This window comes from Cibotium barometz, chromosome 55 (assembly GCF_041138505.1).
Source record: "Cibotium barometz isolate CiBa-2024 chromosome 55, ASM4113850v1, whole genome shotgun sequence".
NCBI lineage: Eukaryota > Viridiplantae > Streptophyta > Polypodiopsida > Cyatheales > Cibotiaceae > Cibotium > Cibotium barometz.
The window spans coordinates 36,521,701-36,542,194 of NC_141100.1; positions in this window are offsets into that span (position 1 = coordinate 36,521,701).

A 20,494-nucleotide genomic window follows, 5' to 3' on the forward strand; every position below is an offset into this window, starting at 1 on the left:
CTTATAAACAACCATAAATATTGTTAGTGCCACGAGTGACACAACTAGTAGTTACAACTATTTGTGGTTGTAAAGGCAAATTGGTAAGGTAGTTGGATTTTAAGTGAGGGGCTTGAATTTGATTCCCACTTCACCTATTAGCTACTTTTAAAGGAACACCTTTTCACTCTATGCAATCCTCAACACTCTATGCTCCTCCTTATAGGCCGATGGGCCTAAATAAAATAGTAGCTATGAGCATTACACTTGCCATGGGGAATAACCCACAAAGGTACATATTAGGGGTGCTTGACATACGTTTACAAACACTAGTCATACCACCTCAACCACCACCATTAAGAATTACTCCAATCAAATTGTGACTCTGTCTGGGAAGCCTAGTGAAACCCTTATTAATGATAACAAGACTTCTTTGACACATGTAGATGGTAGTGATAAAGATGGATAGAAGGATAAGGATGTCTTAACACTATTGGAAGCTACCATGACATAATAATAAAAAATTAGTGTACTATAGGAGAGGAAAATGAAGGTTCTACTATTAGTGTGGAAAGTCAAGGCATTATTGAAAGGGTGGAAGAACAAGGTGAGATAGGTAGTGGTATGCATGCTAAAGATGCACATGCTTAGATTACACAAGGGAAAGGAGATAAAGTCAAAGAGAAAGACAAAGAGAAGAGTCACCCTTGTGTCTTGGGTAAGGAATTTCCTCTTTGCCTACTCCAAGATGTATATACAGAAGGCACACATATCACTTTCTTATTCCACTCCATTATTAATTCCTCTCGGATGAGGTTATATGCATAACTTCTCATGTAGTGAATTATTTTGTGGTTGGATTCAAAAGAGGTACTTGAATTCTAGTGCACTCTTTTTTATTTAATGCGAATGTTGAGGGAAGAATTTATCTATGTCATAGATGAGGATATGTAGAAGTGGGGGCCTATTTAGAGATAAGTGTGAATGATAATTTTGAGGCTAATTTGAATGAAGAATTCTAATACCTAAATAGAAAATCATTGTTGGTTTGGTATGGGAATCATGGGTTTCAGCCATGGTTTGCTTGCTTTCAAGATTCAATATCCCATTCCAAATTTGTAGATTTTTATATATTTCTAGCACTCCTCCTTAGCTTAGTTCCACCTAAACTTGATTTGAACTATTAAAATCTTTGCTTGTTTAGCTTGAAGAGTACCTTGTTGTAAGGTTCACCCCCTCTCCAAAACTAAAAATCTTAGTCATTTTCTTTTACTGCGCACTCCTACGTTGTAAAAATTGAACTTGTGATTTTTTCCTAGGTATAATAGCCTAGAAAAATTCTTAAGCTACCCATTATAAAGAGATATAATATTCCTTTTTGACTTTGAGACTCATAGATAGATAATAATAGATATTTTACAAGTTTTATGGGGCAACGATGTAGTATATATTAGGCAAGATAAAGTTTACTAGGTAAAGAGCTACAAAAATCTTAAGTTGGTCATAAATCTTGATTTCAAGCTAGGCATGGTACATTAGCAAGAAATCAAAGAAACATAATAAATTATTTTAAAAAATTTAAAACAAATTACTTTGATGTTTTTTTTGGTGTGAAATGTGAAATTTTGGTCTAGTGTAAGTGACCATTCGGACACACCTAAGTGTGTGGAGATTGTAACCTTAGTTAATCAATAAGGGGCATCATTGGGAAATCTGCTCAAGGGGCTTGCTTACCCATTCCTAGCCATGTGTTCCCCATACCTCCTTCTAGAAAGGGCAGGATGCTGAAATATGCAAGTTCACACCATCATGCAAAGCTTTTGGAAATCAAACATATAACATGTGCCTATTTGGTGGAAAGATATTCCTACATCAAAGGAGGAACCTTAGGTCACGTCATCTCAAGAGACAATTCCATAGAGCCGACCTAACTGGCATAATTTAGCTAACTATATTTGCGACAAGATTATGGAGATAAAGCTTTAATCACACATCAGCTATCTACCACCATTAGCAAGATTCCATAGAGCCGACCTAACTGGCATAATTTAGCTAACTAGATTTGCGACAAGATTATGGAGATAAAGCTTTAATCACACATCAGCTATCTACCACCATTAGCAAGATGAGCTGTTCATCTACCTGAATCATTAGAAAAGCCTTTCTTGTATGCAGTTGCTGATAGTAAACTGAAGTGAACAAGATAGTGAGCAGAAGCCACCTACTAAGTGTGTGGCTTGAGCTTGACACTCACAGCACTGTATAAATTATCTAATCTAAGTTGATTGAGCTCCTTAGCATTAGGATAGGGTTTTAGGGATTAGCCCTTCTAGATTAAGTCAAATTTATCATTTTTGTATCTCATTTGATTCAATAATATAAGCAGTGCCGATTCAGTTTCAAACTTGTTCATTCAATTTGACTATGCTGGTCATTGTGTCGCATTTCCTTGTCCTTAGAATTTTGACATGGGATCAGAACCTCATTTATTGCTATTGTGTAGAGTTCACCTAGGTGCCACCTAGCCTTTGAGATCAAGCACACCAGCATCTACATCAGATTCAGTCATACACTGTCTCAGATCTGCAGCTGTTCCGCTCCACGTTTGTGCTACACAACTGCTAAGTTAGTCTTCTACATTCTATCATTCAATGTTCTACACTTGGGTTGTAGATTTAGCATCCACCACTTCTACCTACAGACTCAGATCTGTAGAATCCACATCATCTTCCGACCTACGCTTGTTGCCGCGCATAGCTTTCCACATTCTGGAGTCGACATTTAGCATTTGGCTAGGTTTACTCATTTGCTGGGTTTACTTGCTTGGCTAGATTTACTTGTTTGGTTGGGTTTACTTTCTTGGCCAGGTTTACTATAGATAGAATCAGCTGCTCTATTGGAGTTAGGTCTAGTTGTGTCATAGCCTGAAGGTGGAATTAACCGTTTATTCTGTTGACTCAATGGCACCCAACTTGAGTAGCACTTAGAGGGAGTTGAAAACCTCAATAATACAAACTATACATGGAAGCTGAAGATGGAGTCACCATTATTCTTCCAAGATTGCTAGAAGATGGTTTCTATGGAGAGACCAGCTAATCTAACTACTCAAGCCCTAGCAAAATTGGGGGGGGAAACAAGTAGGAACCATGGTGGATTGATCATGGGGAAAGCTCCCACATGACTTCACTCATGCTAAATACTTTTCTAAGAGGCCAACCATGTAGACCATGGCAACAAGTAGGAACCATGGTGGATTGATCATGGGGAAAGCTCCCACATGACTTCTTATGCTAAATACTTTTCTAAGTTGGATTCTATTCATGATGGTTTGATTTACACTACAAACAACACTCCTAATTCACAAGTAAAGGAGAAGTTTTCCTTGAGCTGAACACATGGGAAAGGAAGCAGCTTTGAGATGTCCTCTTGGTGCCTTCAGTAAACCAATAACTTACTCTCAGTTGGAGCCATGATGGATAAAGGCTTCAAAGTTGAACACATGGGAAAGGAAGCAGCTTCAAGATGTCCTCTTGGTGCCTTCAGTAAACCAATAACTTACTCTCATTTGGAGCCATGGTGGATAAAGGCTTCAAAGTGGAATTTGAAGGTTAGCAATTCTTGATCAGAGATCCTCAACAAAGCTACAAGGTATTTAGAAGAGGTCAGAAGCATGGAAAACTCTTCAAGTGAAGTGGATCACTAGCAAAACTATCAGGAATGTAAGCTGATAGGTCAGCCTCCTTACCTCTTTCAAAACTATGGCGTAAAAGGTATCGTCATTTGAATTTCAATAGCATGTGTCTATTGAAATCAAAAGGCATGGTTTTGGGTATACCATCTCTGCAAAAAGTTGATAAAGTCTATGAAGCCTATTGCATTGGCAAGCAATCTAGAAACAATAGTAGAGCAAGCAATCTAGAAGCACAAGTCCTTAACCTCATTCACACAGATGTTTGTGAATCACCCCACACTCCTTCACTTGGTGGCAATACATACTATGTTTTCTTCATAGATGATGAGTTTCTTCATGAAATCTAAAGCTAAAGTATTTGGCATTTTTCATAGAGTTTCATGTTATGGTTCACAGAACATGACAGGTAGAAGAATCAAGGTTCTCATGTCAGACAATAAAGGAGAATAGGTCTGAAATGATTTCAGAAAATATATTCTTAAGCATGGCATAATAAGGCAACTGACTTGTAGCTATACACCTCAGCAAAATGGAGTTGTTGTTGAGAGGAAGAACAAAGTCATGTTTGAGTTAACCAAGTGTATGCTAAAGGAGAAGAATCTCTCCAACACCTACTAGGCCGCTGAAGCTATCAGCACAACATGTTACCTAATGAATAGATCCCCAAAACTGAAGCACTCCAAGGCATCACCCCATATGAAGCTTTTCATGAACTCAAGCCTCAGGTACATCTCAGAATATTTAGTTATTTATCTTTTTCTCATATTCCAAATGCAAATAGGAAGAAGCTTGATGGGACAAGTCAAGAAAGTGTGTGTTTGTTGGATATAGTAGTGAACATATTACAAACTCTATGATCCAATAAAAAAGGAAACATTTGTGTCAAGGGATGTGATATTTGATGAGACTACTAGCTGAACATCAGCTCATCCATCAGATGCAGAACCTCTTCTTCATTAGCTACATTCAAAGGGGAGAGAGCACCTTTGGAGGACTACATAGGTAACAATTCAAACTTTGGACAAATAAATTATGATCTCTTAACATCACTAATGCAGCATGGTGAACCTCTCTTCTCTATGAGGATGCCTGTGATGATAAGAAAGAATGAATAGATGCAATGGACAAAGAGATGAATGCATTACACAAGAATCACACTTGAGATTTGTGTGAGCTTCCACCCAATAGGAAAGAAATAAGCTGCAAATGGATCTACAAGCTGAAGTATAACAAGGAAGGGAAAAGAGATCGGTACAAAGCAAGACTTGTGGCTAAAGGTTTTGCTCAAAAACAGGGGGTTGATTATAAAGAGACCTTTGCACCAGTAGCCAAGATGAAATCTATCAGGTTACTCCTTTCTCTAGCCTCTTTTCATAAGTGAAGATTGTGGCAAATAGATATCGACAATGCCTTCCTTAATGGCCAGCTCAAGGAAGAAGTCTACATGTAGTAGCCTGTAAGCTATGTCAAAGCAGGAACATAGCATCTTGTTTGCAAGGTGCAGAAGAGCTTGTATGGTCTGAAACAAGCTCCAAGAGCCTGGCATGGTAGAATTGATGAGCATGTCAAAGCTCAAGGTTTCCAAAAGAGTAATGTAGATTATACTCTCTATTACATGGTGAAAGGCAAGGATAGTGTTCTTGTTCTTTAGTATGTTGATGATATGATTTTGGCAGGAAGCATTGCAACTGTCAAATCTAAACTCTCAGCTGAGTTTGAAATGAAAGATCTTGGATACATGCACTATATCCTTGGGATTGAAGTAGCCAGGACCATAGTAGGTAGTATATTCATCTCTTAGTAAAAGTGCCTCAGACTATTCTCAAGAAGTTTGGTATTATGGAGACCTACAAGCCAATGTCTACACCAATGGAATCCAATTTGAAGCTTACAAAGGATGAAATAGGTCATCCTTCTAATACTACTTTGAACAGGAAACTAATTGGTTCTCTCACTTACTTAACTATCACTAGGCTTGACCTCTATTTTCTAGTAAATAGCCTTGCTCAATTTATGCAGAATCCCAAATTATCTCATTGGACTATAGCCAAAAGAGTGCTAAGATATTTGAAAGGCACCCAACGTTGGGATATCTTATATGTAGGTGACACACTAAGTTTGCATGGATTTAGTGATTTTGACTATAAAGCATGTCTTATGAGATAGAAGAAGTATTAGTGGCAATGCATTCTTTCTTGAGCCATTTCATGGTGTTCTAAGAAGCTGAATATAGTTAGTTTGTCATCCACAGAGACTGAATACAAAGCCTTAACCACCTTAGCTTGTGAAGTTATATGACTGAAAAGATGTTTGCAAGAACTTGGTATTTATGGAGTTGACGTTCCTACTCCTATTCTTTGTGATAACATATCAACTGAAGCCTTAGCCAAAAATCTATTCATGCATCAAAGGACTAAGAATATTGAAGTCAGAGAACATTTCATTAGAGGGAGAAGATACACTTTGGTGACATAGTGTTGCAGCATTGTAATACCAAAAAAATGTTGCAGACATCTTCACTAAAGCCCTAGGCAAAGAGCTCTTTTTCAAGCATCGAGTAGGCCTTGGCATGATGTAGCTTTCCTTAAGGGAGGGTGTTTGAAGAGTAAGGGAAAGCTCCACATTTGCTCCATGCTTGGAGCAAGGAAAGGCTCAATAGTCTTCTGCAAAATAAACATGTTTTAGATTTTTTTAATTTTTAATTTTGCAAGTCTAAGTCAGCTATTTGTATTAGCTAACTGAATCATCTCTATCAGAGTCAACTAACTGAATCAGCTATGGAGTCATCTTCCACTCTACGAAATCAATTGTCTAAACAAAGGTTCAGAGACCTTGCTGATCTTGAGGGAAGGTGTTGAAATATGCAAGTTCACACCATCATGTAATGCTTTTAAAAAATGTGCACGTGATGTGTGCCTATTTGATGGAAAGAGATTCCTACATCAAAGGAGGAATCTTAGGTCGTTGTCGTCTCAAGAGACAGTTCTATAGAGCTGACCTAACCGATGCAATTTAGCTATTGGATCGGCAGGCAAGATTATGGAGATGAAGCTTCAATCATGCATCATCTATCTTCCAATCTCGAGATGAGCTGTTCATCTACGTGGATCATTATAAAACCTTGTCTTATATGCAGCTGCTAATAGTAGCTGAAGTGAATAAGATAGTGTGAGCAGAAGCCACCTGTTGAGTCTGTAGACTAAGCTTGACACTCACAGCATTGTATGAATTGTCTGATCTGAGCTGATTGAGCTTCTTAGCATTATGATAGGGTGTTGGGGATTAGCCCTTCTAGATTGAGTTAAAATTTATCATTTGTTATATCTCATTTGATTCACTACTAATATACACAATGTTGATTCAATTTCAAACTTGTTCATTCAATCTGACTCTATTGGTCGTTGTGTTTATATTGATGATGGAAGTTCTTTTAAGAACCATGCATGAGTATATTGTAAAAAATTTAGCATACTTCCATTGTTATTGGTTTTTTTCTACTTGTGTATTCTCTTGTATGATGAGAATGAATGGAATCAATGCCATTTGAGTTTTTGAATATGTGTCCATGGACGTTCTTATGCTATGTGTTATCCCCTTAGGCTCAATAATGAAATTCTGGGACCCAAGTGGAGGCGACCCACACATGGCAAGTGATTGTGGACCCAGGGGCATGGGGTTTTACTAGTGGTATTAGAGTGAACCCATGGTTATAATGATGTTTCTTAGAAAAATAATGATGAAGCTAAGAATCTTGATTGTTATCTTTCAAGAATCACGGCTAGAATGTCACGTGATGTCTTTTTAGAAGGCCTTTATAAATGAAAGGATAAATATTTTACTTACAAGCAAGGATCGTATCAGTACTGTTGGTGGATCTTGGAGCACGAAGTAGAGATACTAGGGGATAATGGGTGGGCTAGCTGGACCCATATTTGGGACAGCCAATATCTCTTTATATTGTGAAAATCCCTGTCAAGGACATAGAAATGCTTGTTTAAAACATCACCATCTATCATGAACTAGAAAAGGAGGCTAGACTCATAGATTATTACTAGATAGTAGGTTTAGATAGCACCTCAAAAAATGATTGCATTTATACCAAAATTTCTGAGCTCAGGTAGCTCTTCTCTACCAGGCTTCATGGCCTTCGGGATTTCTAGGAAGATTTAGGAACGAAAACTTTAGTATATAAAAAAGCTTTCCAAGTTTTTTTAGTAATGTAAATGCTTTTCGTATATAAAGGATTTACTTATGAGAAGTTGTTCTCTTCAAATTGCTATTAAGGTAGTTAAAGACTTTTGTAGTCTTTTTTTTAAGAGTTATGCCTTGCTAAGCTAGTGGAGTTATCCAAAATGTTATACACGATAACTTTTGAGATCTCTTGTGTGGAGCCTGGAGTCTCGAGACTTATCTTCCCTATACTCAAGATGAAAAATGCTCCTACTTTTCTAGCTATTGGGAACTACTTTTTATCATAATTAATCCTCCCTCTTGCTATGTTTTGCCTCCTACTACTACCCTCTCCCACTCTTGAGTGCTTTTGGAGCACTTTTTAGAGCTAGAAGACCACTTCATGCTCTTGCATAGTCAAGCTGTGTGTATTGTAAGTAAATTTATATTTTTTCTCTGAATTTGCTGCCATTAATCTCTTCATGCATAATGTAGGCCTTTTGAGCCTTCTTTTGAAAGAAACAATCTTTCTCAATGTTTCCAAAAATCACAAATGATTGAAGAGTTGTACGTAGGAACCTTGTAGCCTTTGTTTGATGTGTAGAGAGACACTTCATTTGATGAAGTGTTGGATAAGTTGTCCTCTTTTTCTTTGACCTTCAGCTTCTTCTCTTCCTCCAAAAGAGAAGCTTTAACATCAACAAGATTTGTGAGAGGCATGTTGGTTAAAGTTGTCAAAATGTTGTCAAAATTGGGAGGCAATGACTAGAGTAGCACCACAATGGCAATATCTTCATCCACCTTTAGTGAGATACCTACAAGTTGGGTCATAATACTTTTCATATAGTTAAGATGAGATGCAAGAGACGTTATAGACTTCATATCAAGTTTAAAAACTCAATGAGTAAACCAAACTTAGAGCTCCTAGATTGAGCCCCAAATAGGGTGTCCAGTTGATCCCATGAAGCCTTGGAAGATTCATACCCATCCACATGGTGAATGTATGGTGAATGTATGTGTCATCCAAATCTAGAGTTAATATGATAGCTCTTGCTTTTTCATCTCTGGTCTCCCATGCTAGAATAGTATCTTGGTCCCTTGGCTTTTTCTCATTTCCACTTGTGAGCTTGTGAAAGGCTTGGATTTAATATTAAGGAACTTTTTGGGCCTTGCAAGAGATTCCAAGACAAACATTGATATGGAACAAGTGATAAGGCTTAGAGAGAACACTTGATTAGCTAAAAAACAAGGTAATATTAGTGATATTTAATCACTAATTATGATTGTAGGAGCTTGTGGATATGGCTCTTAAAAATATAGCTCTATTGAGAAGCTTGGTTCTCCTAGCTGAGGAGACTATTGACAAATCCCTCTTAGGGCAAGCAAGGGCGTATATGGGCACACCTAGGACTATGAAGAATTAGGCGATCGTGGGTTCTAGACACCGAATTCATTGTATGTCCAGAAAATAGGTAGATTTGGGGAAGGAGACAATGGAATCATGACGATAGAGAGCTAATCGACTTAATTGGGGTGAAATGCTAGGGTGTCCAGAGGTAGGGAAGATTCTCACAAAGTTTGGTGTGTTGGGCAATGGTTGAGTGAGCTGGGAGCATTAAATCCTCCACCAGCTGTGGGTATAGCTAGCAACTTTGGAGATTTGCGGAGAAAAAGTCAAAAAAGCTATAAATGAGATGACGTACCAAGAAAATGTTGTGTGATGGCCTTTACTGCGCCACCAATAGACAACTAAGAACAAAACACAATGGAATCAGCACTAGGGGACACTAGGATCCCAGCCCCCAAAATACACTAATCAACTAGGAATCAATCCTCTAACACAAACAAACACCTCTACACCCTTCAATCCTCTAACACAAACAAACACCTCTACACCCTTCAATCTGACACAGCTATAATGGAATCAGCACTAGGGGACACTAGGATCCCAGCCCCCAAAATACACTAATCAACTAGGAATCAATCCTCTAACACAAACAAACACCTCTACACCCTTCAATCCGACAACGGCTATTACCTCCAACTATCCTCTCAAGTCAGATCAAACTATCAAGACCTCTGATCTTTAGCCTAAATGCCTTAGATGGCTTCCTTTGACAAGTGGCCTACTTGAATCCCCCATAATTGATACAGAACTAATCAAATTCTAAATGTAGTCTAGACGGATTCTTGTGCCAAACCTAGTCAAAAACGTGTCGCCCAACTCCCAAAATGTCCTCCAACATCAGCCAACTTCAAATACTTGACCCAGAACTTCTCAGAACCTGTTAGTCCTCCTTTGCTGACATCCAACACTAATATCACCTAGTTGTTTGTAAATTGACTCGAAAGACTAACACATAATTCGATCCGATATGTATCCTCCTAGCTCTCTTCACTATCTCCTGATTTCACCTGACCTCAATCCTTCTATCCTAGAACCACATTGAACACCTCCTGTTGACATCAATCTGACTAGTCTTGATGGCTATTGATTCGGCTAACGGAGATAGAACCAGCCAACTTAGATACCATAACTAACTCAAGAACTTTCTCTTACTTGCCTGCCAAATATTCCTAACCCTAAGGCTACCCTAATTTCATGGAGATATGATACCAAAGACTCTTTGATGTCCACAATTGACTTACCTATTGAACTGATCTGGCTGATCTGATTTGCTGATTGCTGAGGCTGATATAGCAACTGACTCAACTGGATCAGACTTCCTTAGCTCTGAGTCCTCTAACACCTCTAGTCCCTCTAAACACTCAGCCACACAAGATTTTAGCCCTAACTAAAGACATTTAGCTAATCACAACAATGAACATATAGCTGACTCTGAATGACCAATCAAACCATAGACCCATCTGTAAGACTTGTGACTGTTAGACTTAACTCAAAACATTGATGACTTTTGTAAGACTTACGACTGTTAGACTCAACTCAAAACAACTTCCCTTGAATCCAAAAAGATCAAAAAAGCCCTTTTACCTCACTAGCTGACCCCCTAGAGAGCTGACTGTAGTTGACACTTTTTTGACCTTATTTGAGTATAGTCTCTTAATAGAAGATCATTGCTTCAACTATGAGATAGCTCTAACTCCTAGGATGTCAAACATACCTTCATAATTGTTCTATCTCAACAAAGTCAATCAGAGTAACACATATCAAGCTCCATATTACAAATTCGGTCAAACATACCTTCATTATTGTTCTATCTCAAACAAAGTCAATCAGAGTAACACATATCAAGCTCCATATTACAAATTCTCATCAATCTTAACACAGATTTAAGCTTTGAACTCTAGGCTTTCTTCACGAAAACAAAGACAAACTCTATCTCAACACCCCTGAAACAATGGGTTTAAACATATCATAAGAACACACTAAAAACTTGGGGATCTTCCACTGGTAGACCCTAGTGGCTATTCAAACTACAATGATTCTACAACCACAAACTACATGCCTTCCTTGGACAGACACAATTTAGCTCTCAGCTGACTGGCAACAACAACTGAGGAAGAATTGGACTAAATCATGTCTCTACTATGATTTATCCAAATTCACCTTTGCTGCACTAAACTTCACTTTGCAACCATCGAATTCTATAAGACCTTCAATCTGTAAGTAGTCTTCACTGTAGTCACTCACTTCTCCCACTCTTCACTCTCTTGCTCCTCCCTTCTATATGATCTTTCATTTGTCCCCATCTACTACTATGAAAATCTTCTTAATCCCCCCCAGGTTGGTGCCGCCTTGCCGCCTTCTGGATTGTTGTGTCGCCGGCTTCTCACAATCGCCCATACACGTTCTATTTTCATTTTTTTTTGCATGTGTGCTTATCCTCTTCGCTACTACTACACTGCCTTCTACCACCTAGGATCTATGTCATCCATCTTATGTACATTAGATGTTCCCACATACCATGTTTGTTTTCAACTCTAGGCTCCTCTCACATATTGCCCCAACCCTTTAGTGAAACACTTTCAAGTGTTTTACTTTTTCCTGTTTTCTGCTTCACATTATGGCCTCAACCTTAGGCCATTAACGCTGCTGGCATGCATCTGACCTCCCAAGTCTTGCATTGATAAGTTCCATCAGGAAAAACTTCATGTATAATAAAATGTCCCTCCCATCTGACTTTGAATTTGGTTTGAAAGGTAGTATCAAAAGCATTATTGTACCTCACACTCTCAGACACCCTAAATTCCCATACTACTCTATCTAGGTACATGTCCCAATCATTGGGATGGTCTTCCACTAGTTTGAACAATAGTTTCTGCAAAGCTCCATTAAAGATTTTAACCAATCCATTACATTGGGGATGGTTTGGTGTAGTCAACCTATGCTTCATACCCAATTTCTTGGTCAGATTCTTGACTATATCACCTCTGAACTCCTTTCCTTGGTCATTGACCAGCTCCAAAGGAACACCAAATCTACAACAAATCATTTCATAGACAAACTGCAAACCTGATGTGCTGTGGAATTGTTGGTTGCTCTAACCTCTAACCATCTTGTTAGGTAATCCACTGTAGTGATGATATAATTTTTTCTACTTCTAATTCCTGGAAGAGGCCCTATGACATCTATCCCCCACTTCTCAAAGGCCCTATAGCTCATAATGTGATGCATGGGTTCAGGAACTAGCACCTTCTTCTGAAAAGCTTGACATTCATGACAACTCCTGCACTAATGCTAGATGTCTTTGTTCATACTTGGCCACATAAGCTTTGACGTTAATACCTTTCTTTTTGTAATGTCAACCCCATATTGGCCTCCGCCGCATCCCCCTTCATGATAAGATTTAAAACAATCTTGAATATCATCCTCACATAAAACCCTTCTCAAAACACCATCTGTTCCCTTATGATACAATATGTCACTAATCAAAACATATCTCATAGCTCTTTTAACAATTGCCCTTCTTCTTGAAGCATCCAATCCTCTTCTTACAAAACTTGTCAGAAGGACCTGCTCCTCTTCATCACAAAGGGATTCGATGCCGCCCTGGTACACTACTCTTTGGACTAACACATTATGTAAATACTTGGACAAAACCTGCTCTGCTAGCTCATGTGCTCTCATGTTGTCCCCTCTGGATACATGCCAGATCTGAAAGGATTGGAAACAACTAAGGAGATTCCTCACCTTAAAGAACTTGGTTTTCATCTCATCTTTATTCATTTTCTCGGTACCTTTTACTTATCTTATAACAAGTAGAGAATCACCCTTTACAACCACTCTTTTCACCTTCCTCTGGCTTCAAGACCCAAACTGAGGCTGCAATACTTAGCCTCATTATTGCTTCTAACCTGTATCTCCTGGTTTACCAGACCATTGACCTTGTCTGCTTACAAAAACAATCCCAACACCCCCTTTTTCAAGACTTCTTTTAAAAGCCCTGTCAAAGAATAGAGTCCCGTCTATATCCTATAGTTCTTCATGCAACCTGTGATTAGGAACCACCTAATTTTCAATATCCTTAATGGATTTGGGCCTCACCTATACCTCCTTATAGGTTAGCATGTCAGCCATATGATCCCTCACACTATCTTCCTTAATAAAGCTCACGTCAAACTCTTATAATGTCATGATCCACTTTTGTACCTTTTGGTTGTCACCATGATACTTCATTATATGAGATAGAACATTACAAGAGGTAAGAACAATAAAAGGTCTATAAATTAGGTAAGGCTTCAATCTCTTTGTGGCATATACAAGTGTCCAGAGGACTAATAGCTCCACCTCATGCCAAGCCTTTTTAGTCTCACCCTTTGCCCTATGCTGATATAAAAGACAGGTCTCATACATGATTGTTTGGTTCCTTTCTGCATTAACACTTCTCCCACTGCATGTTTCCCAACAATGAGACTCAGATAGAAGGGCTGGTTCCAATTTGGGGGCATCATTGTTGGCAGCGTAGACAACTTATCTTTAAGATTCTCAAAAGCATCCTCTTCTACCTGAATCCACTTGAATGGATCTTGTTGTGACTAGCTTTTTGCAAAGGGTAAACATACTTAGCTAGCATATAAAAAGATCTAGATAGATACCTATGCTTTTGAACAAAGCTCATTAACTCTTTGTTTGTCTTGGGGCTTTCCATTTGTAATAAACTCTCTACCTTTTAAGGGTATGGGGCTATGCTATTCTTTGGTTGTCCTGGGGCTTTCCATTTGTAATAAACTCTCTACCTTTAAAGGGTCTGGGGCTATGCCAGTCTCACTCACCTCATGTCCCAAAGAGCACTACCCTTGTCCCAAAGAGCACTACCCTTGCTATCTTGCACTTTGTTGGTTTGAGCTGAACTCTATCATCATCAAGATGTCTAAAGATAATGTCAAGTCTCTCTACATGTATCAGTCTATCACTATATACATAGAAATCATCCATGAATATTTTGACAAAAGTTCCCAAGTATGGGGAAAGGATCTTATCCACCCAACTTTGAAAACTGGCATAGACATTAAGCAATTCAAAAGGCATCAGTCTGTAGAGCAAAACACTCCCCATGGAGTTATAAAACTAGGTTTCTTCTGATCCTGAGGAGATATCCTAATCTGATAATACCCACTAAAACCATCACAAACTGAATACCTTTCATGTCGTGCCACCTGATCCAAAATTTCATCTTGAAAGGGGAGAGGGTAATTATGTCTCTTTGTTGTAGCATTCAGTGGTTTGTAGTGCAGACATATCCTCCACTTATTTCCTTTCCTATGTACAATAATAATAGGAGACACCCACTTAACATCATTAATTGGATAAATAAAACCAGTCTGTAGCAACTTTGTGACCTCTGTCTCCAAAATCTGCCTCTGTATTGTTCCTAATCTCCTTAATTTTTGAGCTATTGGCTTAGCTCCTTCCTTTAGTTTGATCTCATGAACAACACTAGATGTACCCCTCATCTAAGTATAGTACTTTGCAAACAGCTTGGGGTACTTGTTGTCAAGCAGTTCTCCATATTGTTGTTTCTCTTCATTAGTCAAATCCTTAGCATAAGCTCCTCCTTTGGAACATTGGGCTTCACAGCCTGAGCACCAACCGAATTTGTTGAATGATTCATCATATACCACAAATATCTGCTTCCAACTCTAACAAACTCCGATCCACTTCTTATTCCCCATTAGTTCCATCAGAGGAACGAGTAGAGTAATCATCATCATAAATGTCTATAGAAGATGAATTGGCTCCTCTATCTGTCTCCAACTTCTCTTCAATTTCTAGGATCTTACCTGTTTTTAGATCATATCTTATCCTTTTTCCTTTGGGCCTCTCTACAAACAAATCTATACATTCTCTGTACCAATCTTGCCTTGACCTCATTGCAATAAGCTGGGGCCTTTCCAAGATGATGGGATATGCCCCAACCCCAGCTGGCATGACATGTACATCAGTTACTATCTTCTATCCAAGCATATTCATCTCCATTCCCTCAATCACACCCAAACACTTAACTTTGGAATTGCTATCCATCTTAGCACTGAAAAAGGATTTACCTATCACTTCCAAACCCAAATCATGAACTGCTTTCTCTGTCATAACACACATCTAGGCTCCACTATCTATATATACCTTACTTACTTTTCTTCCCTTAATCCGGACATCAACTATAGGTAAAATGTTAAACACTTTGCTCAGCTAAACCACATTAGCCTGGGGTGTTTTAACCTTGACCCGTCTGACACTAGCAAGCTTATGCCACTGTCTTCTTATGCTAGAGTTTAGCTGCAAATCCTGACCTTTTGTAACATCTGCTTTCTTTTTCTTCACATCTGACAATAGACTGTAAGGGGATTCCCCCTCACCTAGTTGAAAGTCCTTCATACCAATCTTCCTCCTCTTGGCTCTAGCTCTCCCTTGCTTGTTGGACTCTGGCTTCTCCATAGTTGACTTCCCTTTCTCCATTTTCTTCTTGGCCCTTGTTTCCTTACCAGCTCCCTTTGACTCTGACCTCTACAACCTAGTTCTTTTATTAGCCATGTTAACTTCATCTTCCTTCTCTTCTTCAATGGTATCAAGCATGTGGACATTCCCTAAAGGCCCTTGAGGTGGTATCTGCCCTTGTACCGACCCCTAGTTTCCATTGTTCACTTCCTTATTACCAACTCCTTTGTTTTCTTCAAGCCTTTGAATAATCAGGTATACGCCTCTTGGCTCCTTCTTGGGCTGAGTACACTATGGAGCTATATGCCCCCTCTCCCCACCACAATTATAGCATTGAGAGTGCTCCATCCTATTCCTTGGTGGTCTCTCTCCCTATGATCTTTGGACCTGATTTTGAATGACCTGTACAGAGGGATTCAGATTCCCAATCTGCTTAGTTAGTCTCTAAATTTCTTGATGCAAACTTCTTGACCTCTATAGCTATGGGAATCTCAACACGACAATCTCTTTCTACATGAACATCAGTAGGCAAAGGCTCAACCATGTGTCCACAGGTACCATCGTTATATCTGGCTAACAAACTTACCTCCCTTTCTTTTCGAGCTAGCTCTTGCCTCTACACCTTCTTCTTCCATTGTTCTGATGCAAGCCTGATTGCCTCAGCATAGGTATCTGGGTCTTTCAATTCAACCTTATCCTTAATAACCCCATGCAACAGTCCTATAAACCTTTCCTTCTTCAAGAAATCAGGAGGTATTTGATAACACCCTCACAATCCTTCTCCATACCTCTTCAAATTTGTTTACAAAAGCAACAATCTCTTCTTCCTTCCCTTGGTATAGCCTACTAAGTTCCTTCCAAAGGTCCTCTAGACTTTTAGTCTTTTTGTACTTTCTTCTTAATGCATCTCTCAAGTACTCCCAATTACCCCTTTGCTCCTTTGTCAATACATCATACCATTCCCTGGCTACTCCCTCCAGAAGTAGTCTATCATCGAAGCTTTATACGCATCATCATCCTTATTGTTTCTTAATGCTGTCAACTCAACCCTCCTCACTCAGGAGCTAAGTGACATCTTCCCCTCTCTCACCTCTAAAAATATCATATGCAAAATCAACCATAGGTCCTGAGTTGATCTGCAAGTGGTTTACAACTTGTAAATCAAAGACTTAAGCAAGAGCTTTCTGGTCCTCAGTGGCAGTACCAAAGGATGTGTGATGGCCTCTACTACACCACCAACATACACACAAGAAGAAAACACAATGGGATCAGAACTAAGGGAAACTAAGATCCCAGCCCAAAAGGCACCAAATCAACTAGGAATCAATCCTTTGAACTCCAACTAACACAAACAGACACAACACCCTTTAGTTATTACCTCCAATTTTCCTCTTAGGTCATATCAAACTATCAAGACCTCTGATCTTTAGCCTACCCTTATGCTCCATGGATCTCCTACTAACATCAATCCGACTGGTCTTGACGGCTACTGATTCGGTTAATGAAGACAGAACGAGTTGACTTAGATGCCATAATTGACTCAAGAACTTTCTCTTACTTGTCCATCGACTCTTCTGAACCCTTAGGCTACCCTAATTTCATGGAGATATGATACCAAAGACTCTTTGCTATCCACATGACTTACTATTGGTGGCTAATCTGACTGATTTGATTGCTAATATCTAATTGCTGATGGGACTGATAGTAGCTGACTCAATTGGATTAGAATTCCTTAGCTCTGAGTCCTCTAACACCTCTAGTTCCTCTAAACACTCAAGCCACATAAGATTTCAGCCCTAACATTTAGTTGAGCACAACAATGAACTTGCAGAGCTGACTCTGAATGACCAATCAAACCACAGACCCGTCTGTTTGACTACTGCTAACTTTTGTCAGACTTTTGACTATCAGACTCAACTCAAAACAACTTCCCTTGCATCCAAAAAGATGAAAACAATCCTTTTACCTCACAGCTAACCCGTTAGATACATAACTGACTGACACTCTTTTGACCTTATTTGAGTGTATTCTCTCAACAGAAGATAACTGCTTCAAATATGAGATAACTCTGACTCCCAGGACGTTAGACATACCTTCATAATTGTTCTATCTCAACAAAGTCAATCAGAATAACACATATCAAGCTCCATATCACAAGTTCTCATCAGTCTTGACACAGATTCAAGCTTTGAACTCTTAGCTTTCATCTCACGAAAACAAAGACAGACTCTGTCTCAACACCCCTGAGATAATGGGTCCAAAAATATCATAAGAACACACTTAAAACTTGGGGATCTTCCACTGATAGACCCCAATGACTATTCAAACTGCAATGAACCTACAACCATAAACTACAGCCTTCCCTGGACAGACATAATTCAGCACTCAGCTAACTAACAACATCAATACAATTGAGGAAGAACTGGACTAAATCATGTCTCTAATAGAGTTGTTACATAGAAATAAAAGGGAAACCTTGTTAAAACCCTAAGATCTCTCTAGATAATTGTTATGCATGAACATGCATAAATCAGGCATAAACTCATCCACCCCCGAGCCCAAGGGATGCACACATGAATTATAATGAAATACATCATACCTTTACCTTGATGTCCCATACCATCAAGAGGTATAACTCCAATCTAATAGCATGTATCTATAGTGTGAAATGGTAGGAGAGTAGTTATGATCCTCTACACAAGAGAGCATAACATAACCTAGCCTCAAGCTAACATCAAGAGACCATAGCCTAAGCCTAAAGATAACATAGCCTTGGCTTCCAAGCCCCCCTTGAGTGTGCCCCATGTCCCTATTATATAGGAGGGCCCTCAAGTGACTCTTGGCTCTCCATTTCCCATGTGTGACCCTTTGGATGCTTGACCCTAACCTTAACCCTTAAGGTTAGTCCTAACCTATGCTCCACTAGAGCTTGTTCCCATGCTCCCATGCTCACAAGCCTAATGTGGGTTAGCCTCCTAGTATATGCACATATAGTGTGCATATAACATACTTCCCCTCTCTCAAAACATTGCACGCTTGCAATGAAAATAAGGAGAACTGCACTGAACAATATCAACCAACTCCCAAGTCGAATCATCTATTTTCCTATCTTTCCACCTAATTTTAACCTCAGGAATTAGTTAACTACAAAGTTTCCTTTCTCTGAATTCAAGTACCTTATCAGGTTCATGTGGAACATAGAATGATTCTTCGACTTCAACGAGTTCTGGAGGAGTAACTATGTTATCCTCACCTCCCAGTTTTCCTTTCAATCTATTGATATGAAAGACTGGATGAACTCTAATATGTGGAGGTAGTTTAAGTTCATACGCAACCATGCCAATATGATGTATAAATCGAAATGGACCACAATATCTAGGAGATAAATTCGAGCATTTTTCTTTTGACAAAGTTTGAAAATCTTTAGGAACTTTTAAATAAACCAACGCTCCTGGTTTTAGAAAACCAAGTTGAGCGTCCTCTATCAGCAGAACCGTACCCTATCCTGAGCACTCCTGATAGAATCCCGAGCTTCGGTCACCATTTCCTTCCTACATATCACGCAAGAAATCCCTCGATGCATCAAGCTCGATGTCCTTAAGACCGACATCAATAGGTGCCCTGGGTTGATACCCATACATAAGCATGAACGGACTAAAACCAATAACTGTATGCTTAAAACTATTATAGGCAAATTCCATCATTGGGAGATATTTTTCCCAATTTGATGGTTTTCTAGAGACATGCACGAAGCATATCCTCTATAATCTGAATCATACGCTCTGTTTGCCCATCAGACTACTGCGGATGATTAGAGCAATTCATACTCAAAGTAGTTTCCTCATTGTAAACCATTCGGAATAAAGTAGGAAAACATGGCATTACAACAATAGGAACCAAGGATTCATCAGCGCCCCGATATACTCACATCTGCACATGGAATTATCGGTGTCCCGAGTTACCCATATCAACATAGAGAGTCATCAACGTCTCGATGAGTCACATATGTCCATCCGGCCGTAAACCATCAGGTTGACTGTATAAATCACCTTAAGTACAGAACTAGAGAAAGAAATGCCCACAAAGGAAAAATCCAAATTTCCTTAATCCGAACACAACAAGATAAACTTGTTGAACTCTAAAGAAAGAGATTTCAACAAGTGAAAATATCGACGAGATTACACTCATCAATACATGCAGGCTATAGATAAAAGAAGTTTATATAGAGAATGCCCACACAATAACTTTAAATGAATTCAGAAAATGAGATTGTCTTTGAATGTTGAGGTCAACATGCTAAGTGATGTAAGCAAAGCAATAATCTTGAGCCCAAATTATCCCATAAGATAATATATGTGAGGGATCGCTAGCGTCCCATACCACTATGATACCACCCATACATACCTTATTAATTTGAAATATGAATAAAATCCTATATAAAAGGAATAAGATGGCCTTATCCTAGACTTTCACATACTAAAACCTGTCTCTATATTCTTGAGACCACATCAAGGAATAACTCTTTGTGAGTACATCATTAGAAAAGAATTTTGAATTATTGATGCCTTTCTAATGATAACTACCCAATAAACTCAATAATATTGGGGTAGAAAAATAACAATTCACCTAGATACATAAGAAACTAGGTATTCAAGTGGGAATATGTACAAGAGTACAAGCAATATACTCTAAAATTATGTGCAAAAAACGAAGGCAAATGCTACCTTCAAAGCACATGAATTATCCAAAAGATCAAAAGA